General features: G+C 42.6%; 1 long non-coding RNA gene across 1 annotated transcript; it reads right to left on the bottom strand.

Moving 5' to 3' along the window:
* Positions 1–7,814: 7,814 nt before the first annotated feature.
* On the bottom strand, positions 7,815–8,126 carry LOC124631235. The gene is made up of 2 exons (XR_006984487.1): positions 7,934–8,126; positions 7,815–7,857 (listed from the first exon to the last, which is right to left on the bottom strand). It is a non-coding gene; the product is annotated as an uncharacterized LOC124631235 (long non-coding RNA).
* Between the last annotated feature and the right edge of the window lie 301 nt (positions 8,127–8,427).

Below are 8,427 nucleotides of genomic sequence, written 5' to 3'. Positions count from 1 at the left end.
CTAGAAATAAACACAAGTTAACCGCACCTAATTATCGTTTACATAAGGTACACGGTTCATTTGTGGGGCTTTGTGTACGCATTTATAACAGAATTCCGGTTCATCTGTTGGAATTAACGGACAGTTCTTTTAAAAATAAAATTAAAGAAATTCTTGTTAAAAAGGCATATTATAATGTTAATGATTATTTCACAGATAAACGCAGATGGCAGCTCTGAAGTGGAACAAAAGTGCTTTATTTTATTTTGTATTATTCGGTGTTTTAAATTAATAATAAATAAAATTGAATTGTATAACTGTAAAATAAATTAATAATAATTAAATTGTAATAGACAGCTGTGTTGCTGGGAAGTTTGTTCTTCACCGCTTCTTCTTTCCAGCCATAACACTAGGAAGTGGTGAAAGGGGGGCGTTTTGGGGGTGCTGTCATTCTTGTAAAATTTTGACGTTAAAAAGTGCTAATCGTATTAGCCTATTTTAATAAATGATTTTGACTTTGACTTTGACTTTGAAATATTTATAGAACAAACCTCTTTGATTGATCACGAAGAACAATGAAATATGAACAGCCAATTAATGTTTAATTAATTGAACAGATGAAAACACATAGGATTATGTAATCCTGAATTTAAACATACTGATACATAGCCATCGATTATGTAAATAGTAAATCCATAACAAGCCCGACCGTGATTGTATGCACAAGAGTTAATTAACGAGTGATCCAATAATCGAATCTCCGGACAGTCCGGTCCGGACGGCCGGACGGCCAATCCGGACTCGGACACAAGGCACGAGTGTCGTGCCTCGACCGTTATAATTGCATTTATTTTATTACCGTCGTAACAATTGTGTTACGGCGACAATATTAATATTGTTTTATGATTATTATTTTATAATATAAATTTTGTCCGTCTGGGAAAATGGCGCGGTATTGGTGAAAGGGTTTTGGTGCAATTTCTTTCTTCGGTAAATATTTGAAGGAAAATAGCAGGTACTGTTAAAACACAGAAATATTTTCGTTACAAAGCTTTTCACAATGTTCGATATTTAATTATACCATAATAACAACTTTCCGCCTCGCTACTTGTTTACGTATAGGAGCACCGTGCTGCTCCCCTCATCGCTGCCACTGTGGTGAGGCTGTCACCAGCCTCGGACACCACGGCCTGTCGTGCAGCCGTAGTGCGGGCCGTATTGCACGGCATGCAAACATCAATGACATTATACGTCGAGCTCTTGTTGCCGTCGGGGTACCAGCTGTATTAGAACCAAACGGCTTGGCACGCGACGACGGTAAGAGACCAGACAGCATGTCGTTATTCCCTTGGAAGATGGGTAGGCCTTTAGTATGGGACGCAACCTGTGTCGATACTCTTGCGCCATCACACCTTCCAAGTTCTGCGTGCTGTGCTGCTGCTGCCGCTGCGGCTGCGGAGAACCTCAAGCGGCGGAAATATAGTGGCCTTGTCGGAAACTATATTTTCGAACCGTTTGGGGTTGAAACCCTCGGGTGGGGTCCGAATGCCCACATTCTATTTAAAGATCTCTCTAGGCGGCTGGTTGACGCTTCTTGTGACCATAAGGCTGGCTATTACCTCGGACAAAGAATCAGCATGGCGATCCAACGAGGTAATGCTGCCAACCTCTTGGGCACGCTCCCAGTTGACAGCGATGGGGACGAATTTTTTGACGCTTTTTAGTTGTTTGTTTTACTAGGATAGTTTTTGATTTTTATTGTAAATATGTATTGTAAATATCTATGTAAATAAAGTCCTCATTTGAATGGTGAAAAAAAAAAAAAATTATACCATAACAATAAATGTTAAACCATATTTTACTAAACTGAGAGTACCATATGAGATGGTGAGGCTGATGCTGATCACCTAGAAACAAAAAACAAATTACTAATTTCACTATCAGCTTTTAGCTAACGTAAACTAAAGTGCGAAATACAAAGGATAAGAACGAACACAAATACAAATACACAACAATGAAAACGATGTGTCAGTAAAATTGTTTGAGATACACAAAATTAATGTAAACAACATCCGATTTGCCTTGCGTTCCGCTCGTCATCAAAATTATGGTAAACTTCTAGATACGCTTTGTATCTGTCAATACGAAATCAGCGCAAAACTTTGCTCTTTGTATATCAAACTAAACTCTGCTATTTGCTCGAACATTCAACGTTTCAATTTCTGGCTAAAACGCTTAATATATCTTAATAAGTATCTCAATCCCGAGACGGCATTTTATATCGCAATAAAACAAACAAGATTTTTGTTCGAGCCAATATTTCTTTTATGTTAACAAAGTTAAGGATTTGGACCATCTCAGTCCTCTGGGGAATGTCCTTCTCATTAACAATGCAAAAAATGTATTACAAACTCTTTCTGTTTAGCATCTTCCCCCTCGTTCGTATTTCATAGAAAGTTTGGCGACTGCGTTATGGAGACACAGTTTCACAGAGACTCAATTCCAACGTTCTGTTTATTAATACACTAGCAGAATTCACTTTTTCACTAGTTCAGGGAAATAGTGTTACTAACAAGTTTTTAGCTATACGTTGGTAAAAGAATTTTCAGAATCGGTTCTGTAGATCCAAAGATTACCCCCTTCAACGTCATAAACTCACCTTTAGATAGGTATGTCTTAGGTTTCGCGCAAGCCAGGGATTAGGTAAAAACTAAAATAATTTTCGAGGAATTAGAAAATGTCCTACCCTATTTAAATACAGGCTATCCTAAATAAGAAGCACTAGCTGCCAAACTCCGTGTGTAAATTACGGCGATAAAATATAACCTAAACATAAGTTAGGCCGTTACACTCTACTGTAACAAGCTTAATAAGGACACGCCTGTAAGTCGACAAATCCCCAGAGATTGATGTCCAGCCAACATATTTCCTAAGCCACCAAATACCGTGTTGTTGTTAAAATTAACGTTTATAGGACATATAAACACGGCCCACCCGAATTGGGGAGGTGGGACTAATTTAAAACGTTCCGCGGCGCCATGATAGAATGACGCCATTATAGCTCAAAGGGTTTGCAGCAAAAAGATTATTACACCAGCGAGATGTTCTGGTGTCGTTATAAATATAATAATTGTGTACTTTGCGGTAATGGTATACGATACGAGGATTTGGCGAACGAAGATAATCGAGCAAACGTCTTGTGGAAAGATAAAAAATATTTTATATTGAAAATTTTCTTCTCTAATCCTTTGACATTCTATCTCTGCATAATTTTAACCTAATGAGCTGTTCTGCAGTTTCATTTAATATCAACAATTATACACATAATATGAGCTTTTTTGGCATATCTTGGCAAATAGGTAATTATTTTTCGCATAAAACTTATGGCTCCACCCGAAACTTTTGGAACTCTCAAAATAGATAGCATCTCCTGTATCAAATATATAAAACCTATAAAATTTAATATTCGAAATAAGCAGGATAATTTGACAAACAATAACCTACGTTTCCAAGAACAAAGACTTATATCATATCACTATCCTCGGAAGTTATTGCCCACTTTCGAAATGTTCTCAGCTCATAACTTTGAACAAAGTTTAATTTCCGCATTCGTAACTTTAGCTGAAGCTGGTGATCTGTTACGGTCCTACCTGCTTTAAGATTCTCTTATGACTGTGTTATAACGCAAATAACTTCGTTGAAAAGACAGTAACTCGCCAGAGATATACGCTTCTCCTTAGAATTTCTTTAAGTGAATACATATTCATTTTCGAAAATTTCATGTTCGTTTCTGAGGAAAACTCGTGTTTTCATTAATGCCCTTTTAATGCATTAACGTGTGCAATCGTTTTTCCGATGTGATATTAAACTGATGTAAAATCGGTTGTCAATTCAGTGAAATGTTAATTTTCCATCTTTACAGGCTACCATTTCATGTATGTGTTTAACATATACACCTTAAAAATATATTGAGCGTCCTTCAATGATAAAAATATTACGCCATCCAATTTTTATATGTGCCAAAAATATTAGTTTTAATTGAACCATATTTCGGTAACTATATGCATCAGTCATGAAAGTACTTGTTGACTACTAAATTAAAAATTGTCCCATCCAAGTCATAAATGCATAAATACTGCCCATTCGGTTTTTGTAATAGACATAAGTTCACTAGCACCTGCCGCCGGACTACCGGGTGAGGTATAGCGGCTTTAGTGCCAAACGCCTAATTGAAATCACGTTCGTTACATAGTCACGCACACGTGCTGTAAATCGCACCACACTGGCACGATGCCAGTTATCTGCCAGACTTTCACAATTTCCACCCGTAAACAACCTGTAAGTACTGAATTTTATCAAACCTACAGGCATTTTTGTCCTTTGATGTCAAAGTCAAATCATTTATTTCATTTAGGCCATTACAAGCACTTATGAACGTCAAAAATATAACTAAGTTTGATTCTAGTTGCCCATTCCAAAAGTAGCTTCCTATGGAGAAGAACGGGCAAAAAACTCCATGGTTACTCTTTTTAAAAATAGTATGGTATTACCAGATGCCAGATGAAGAATACATACTAATTTGTGGTTATTTTCTTTCATTTCTTATCATAACTCGTTAAAATTACAACTCGAGCGAAAAAACCATTTTCCACAAACAAAGAAATAATTTAACTTTAATGATTACATTACGGTAGACGCCGTCGCTTATTACGCCATAATTAATACTCAACTTGTAAAGCCAAGCATTACTTAAAAACAGTGAATAATTCATTTAAGGCCGACAGCGGTCAACTTTGATACAAGAACAAGTATTAAAAAAAAACAACTAAGTTACCTTCCTTGTTGGGATTGCAGTTAAACCTTTGCCGACGTTGTTAATACCTTTTAGTTTGAAACGGCCAGCTTATTGAAAAGGGCGATACCTATAGGTAGGTACAAGTGGTACAACGCTAACAGACAGGTAAACATTTGTGTAGGAATACTCCCTAAGTTGCCTGAAGTTTATTTTATTCAAACTAGTAGTCGGAACGGATTGTTTTTGTTTCATAAACTTTGTGTTATAACGGTTTTCGAATTGCATAAGAAATGAATATTTTGAAGCAGACATGAAACAAGAAAATTCCCAAGAATTCCAAGATAGGTATTTTACCTCGCCGAAAATAAAACGTAGGTATCTACGTCAAAAAAAAAACACGAGAAAACCACAAGGAATCCTGTTTCTACTTCACCACACAAGCTTGGGTGATCAAAGAAGTTTTTTTTTAAGGAGTTCCCAAACACCACCATACATACAAACACGTATAAACGAGCGATTGTTTAAGTTTTCCAACTAATTAGGTGCTTACGATTACACGTCCGCTTCAGCTGACCTTTGTCGCACCTCGGACCCAATGAGCTGGCTTAACTCGCTGGCATTGAACGAGACCAAGCCATAAACAATAGAAAAGCTATAAATAGGGAGATCACTCAATTACACAGGACCTATTGAAGGTCGTATCTGTAAGCCCCTGAACAGTTATCCTTCAATAATTTTGAACAGAACTTATGTACCTATAGATGAATAGCCGACACAGAATCTCCATAGATACTATACCGTAGCTGGTTCTGGCACAAGGGAGGTCGCACCAGGAGGCGGCCGACTTAATGACGCGCGGGGTTGCGATAGTCATCGAGAGGATCCAGCTGCTGGGACTGGAGGTGGCCTTGCACAAATCCGAGGCCATGTGCTTTCATGGGCTTCGGAACGCGCCGCCTTCAGGCTCCCAAGTCACGGTGGGGGGGGTTCCCATCGGCGTCGAGTGGGCGATGAAATACCTGGGACTCGTCCTCGACAGCCGGTGGAACTTCGTCGAGCATTTCCGACGTTTGGGCCCCAAACTGGAGAAGGCAGGTGCTGCATTCAGGCGGCTCCTGCCCAACCTGGGAGGCCCAAACGCCCCCTGCCGTAAACTCTACGCGGGAGTCTTGCGGTCCATGGCCCTTTACGGGGCCCCGGTATGGGCACGTTCGGTACGGAAGCGGGCCGTACACTACCTGAACGTGCCCCAAAGGGTGATAGCCATTAGGCTAATCCGGGGGTACCGCACGATCTCCCGCGAAGCAGCTGGCCTACTAGCCGGACTGCCACCGTGGGATCTGGAGGCGAGAGTCTTCTTGCGCCTGTACGACTGGCGCGAGGAGGCTCAGCGCCGGGGGGAAACCCCGTTGCCGCGGCAAGTTGTCGCGCAGCGGGCGGAGCTCCGGCGCGATCTCATGGTGGCCTGGAGGGAGCGACTGTCGCAACCCAGTGCAGGGCACGCCACCATCGTGGCGGTAAGTCCCCTCTTTGAGGAGTGGCTCGGGAGGAGTCATGGCGCCCTCACGTACCGCGTGACGCAGGTCCTCACCGGACACGGTTGTTTCGGGAGGTACCTGCACCGAATCGGTCGTGAAGAGGCGCCCGGGTGTCACCATTGTGCGGACAGCCCCGAGGACACGGTGGACCACACAGTCCAGGTGTGCCCCGCATGGGAAGGGCACCGCCGGGTCCTCGTCGAGGCTTTGGGCGGCGGCGACCTCTCGCGTCCGGCCCTGGTTCAGGCCATGGTCCGGGGCGAGAGGGAATGGGATGCCGACGCCTCCTTCTGCGAAGCGGTCATGCTCGAGAAGGAGGAGGCGGAACGCCAGAGAGTTCGCACCTCTCATCCCGGCCGCCGCGCTGGACCAGGTAGAGACCATGGGCGCCGGGTGTCGCGTGATAACTCCCGGCCACAGTAGGCGTGGGTCTGTGGGCGGTGAGTTCGGGTGGCTCATCGTCCCTCTGTCTGCTTAGACGACAGACCCGTGTCGACGGCGCGCGTTGTTCCACGCGCTCCTCAAAGAGATGTCAGCAACCCCAGCGGTGCCCAGCAGCGCGAAAGCCTGCCGGGGCTGCGGGTTGTTCGAAAGAGATACCGCGGCCCTGGCACATAAAAGGCCTATGACGGAACACGACGGTTTTTAATCAGTAAGAGTCTGACACTCCCTCACCGCTGCTAACCCACAGCGGGAGGGGTCATTTGATGATTTTTGACGTCGTTAAAAAAAAAAAAAATAATGCTGCGTAGCCAGTGTAGCTACCTATCTTCAGGTAGACAAAAGTGAATACCTAGTTATCAGGTAGTACTTAAGATATAAAAATAATAATAATAAGACAGAATGCGCCCCGCAGGGCATCTGAGGCGGATGACGGGGAGTAGCGACCCCGCGGGGCTATATATCCGAGTGCTCCAGGGAGAGTATACTGTCCCCCATCTCCGGCCTGCCGGAGTGAAGCATGACGGGGGATAGGTCTCCCGCCTCTTGGCTTGCCTTCATCGGCCGGTCAGAGTGGAGTCGCTAGAGCAAGGTTAGTCCTGCTCGGAGGGTAGGTGCCTCGTGGTAAGTGGCGAGTGGGCCGGTGATGCTGGACCCACAGGGAGCGCGTGATCTGCGTTTAAAGTCCGCCGAGGTATCCTCACCCTTCTCAGCCGCTCATGTCCCTGTTGCCCTCTTGTTGCTTTTCAGTGACTGATTCCCGGGGGCCCAGTAAGTGAGTTGGCGAGTCTCCACCTGCCATTTTAACATGTATTTAATACATTGTCATCGGCAGGTGCCATAGTTCCCGTAGTTTCCCCATTCCTAGTCCATTAGCATCCCATCACAATAGCCTAAGTCGTTTGTGCTTCGTTTGTGCTTTGAGAAGATCAGCTGCGGATGTGCCCGGGACGTCGCGTCCCTTCACCTTAATTTTATAAGGCTTATCAAGCACGTCTTCGTACGATACGTCAATAGACGATTCGCTTTCGTATTCATTTTCTACTTTTCTCTTCTTATGCTTTTTGTGCTTATGCCTTTTATGTTTTTTCAGCGGCGGTGTGTCTATAAATTATCATTTTCATAATTACTGTTAGCGTTTGGTATTGTATGTCAACAAAACAAGGGTTAGATTATTTACCAATTACGATTTCATCCTCTGTGGTGCTCTGATCACGCTGTCGGCGGACCATGTTTGGTTATTTTAATAATTATTTTAAAGTTACAAATATTTTTCCTAGTCTTTCGGAGGGGGCAGAGGAATTTGTTTTCAATTCACATTCCACTATTCTTCGTCTTCACTTCAAGAAATTAGTCGTTATGTTGGCACTACTGCTAAGCTGCCAAATAGAAATTGACAGAGTGTATTCGCTTTTATGTACATAATGTCAATCACAGCATTAATTATTTTACCTAAAAAAATTAACAGATATTTTGCGTGCTATTATATGTTATTATAATTTAAGAATTACTGAAGACACATTTCTATTCTATTCTATTTTTATTTATGGCAATTCATGTCGATGCAAACGTCGACGATTCTGCCAATGACAAGTGGGATGAGAAGCAAGAGATACTGAAAGGTACCTAGTCCCTTGATTTTGAATGATCATTTTTTGTAGTTTCATAGTCTTA

Source organism: Helicoverpa zea, chromosome 6 (assembly GCF_022581195.2).
Source record: "Helicoverpa zea isolate HzStark_Cry1AcR chromosome 6, ilHelZeax1.1, whole genome shotgun sequence".
NCBI lineage: Eukaryota > Metazoa > Arthropoda > Insecta > Lepidoptera > Noctuidae > Helicoverpa > Helicoverpa zea.
The sequence above is the reverse complement of the archived record's forward strand: the minus strand, read 5'-3'. Positions and strand labels throughout refer to the sequence as shown.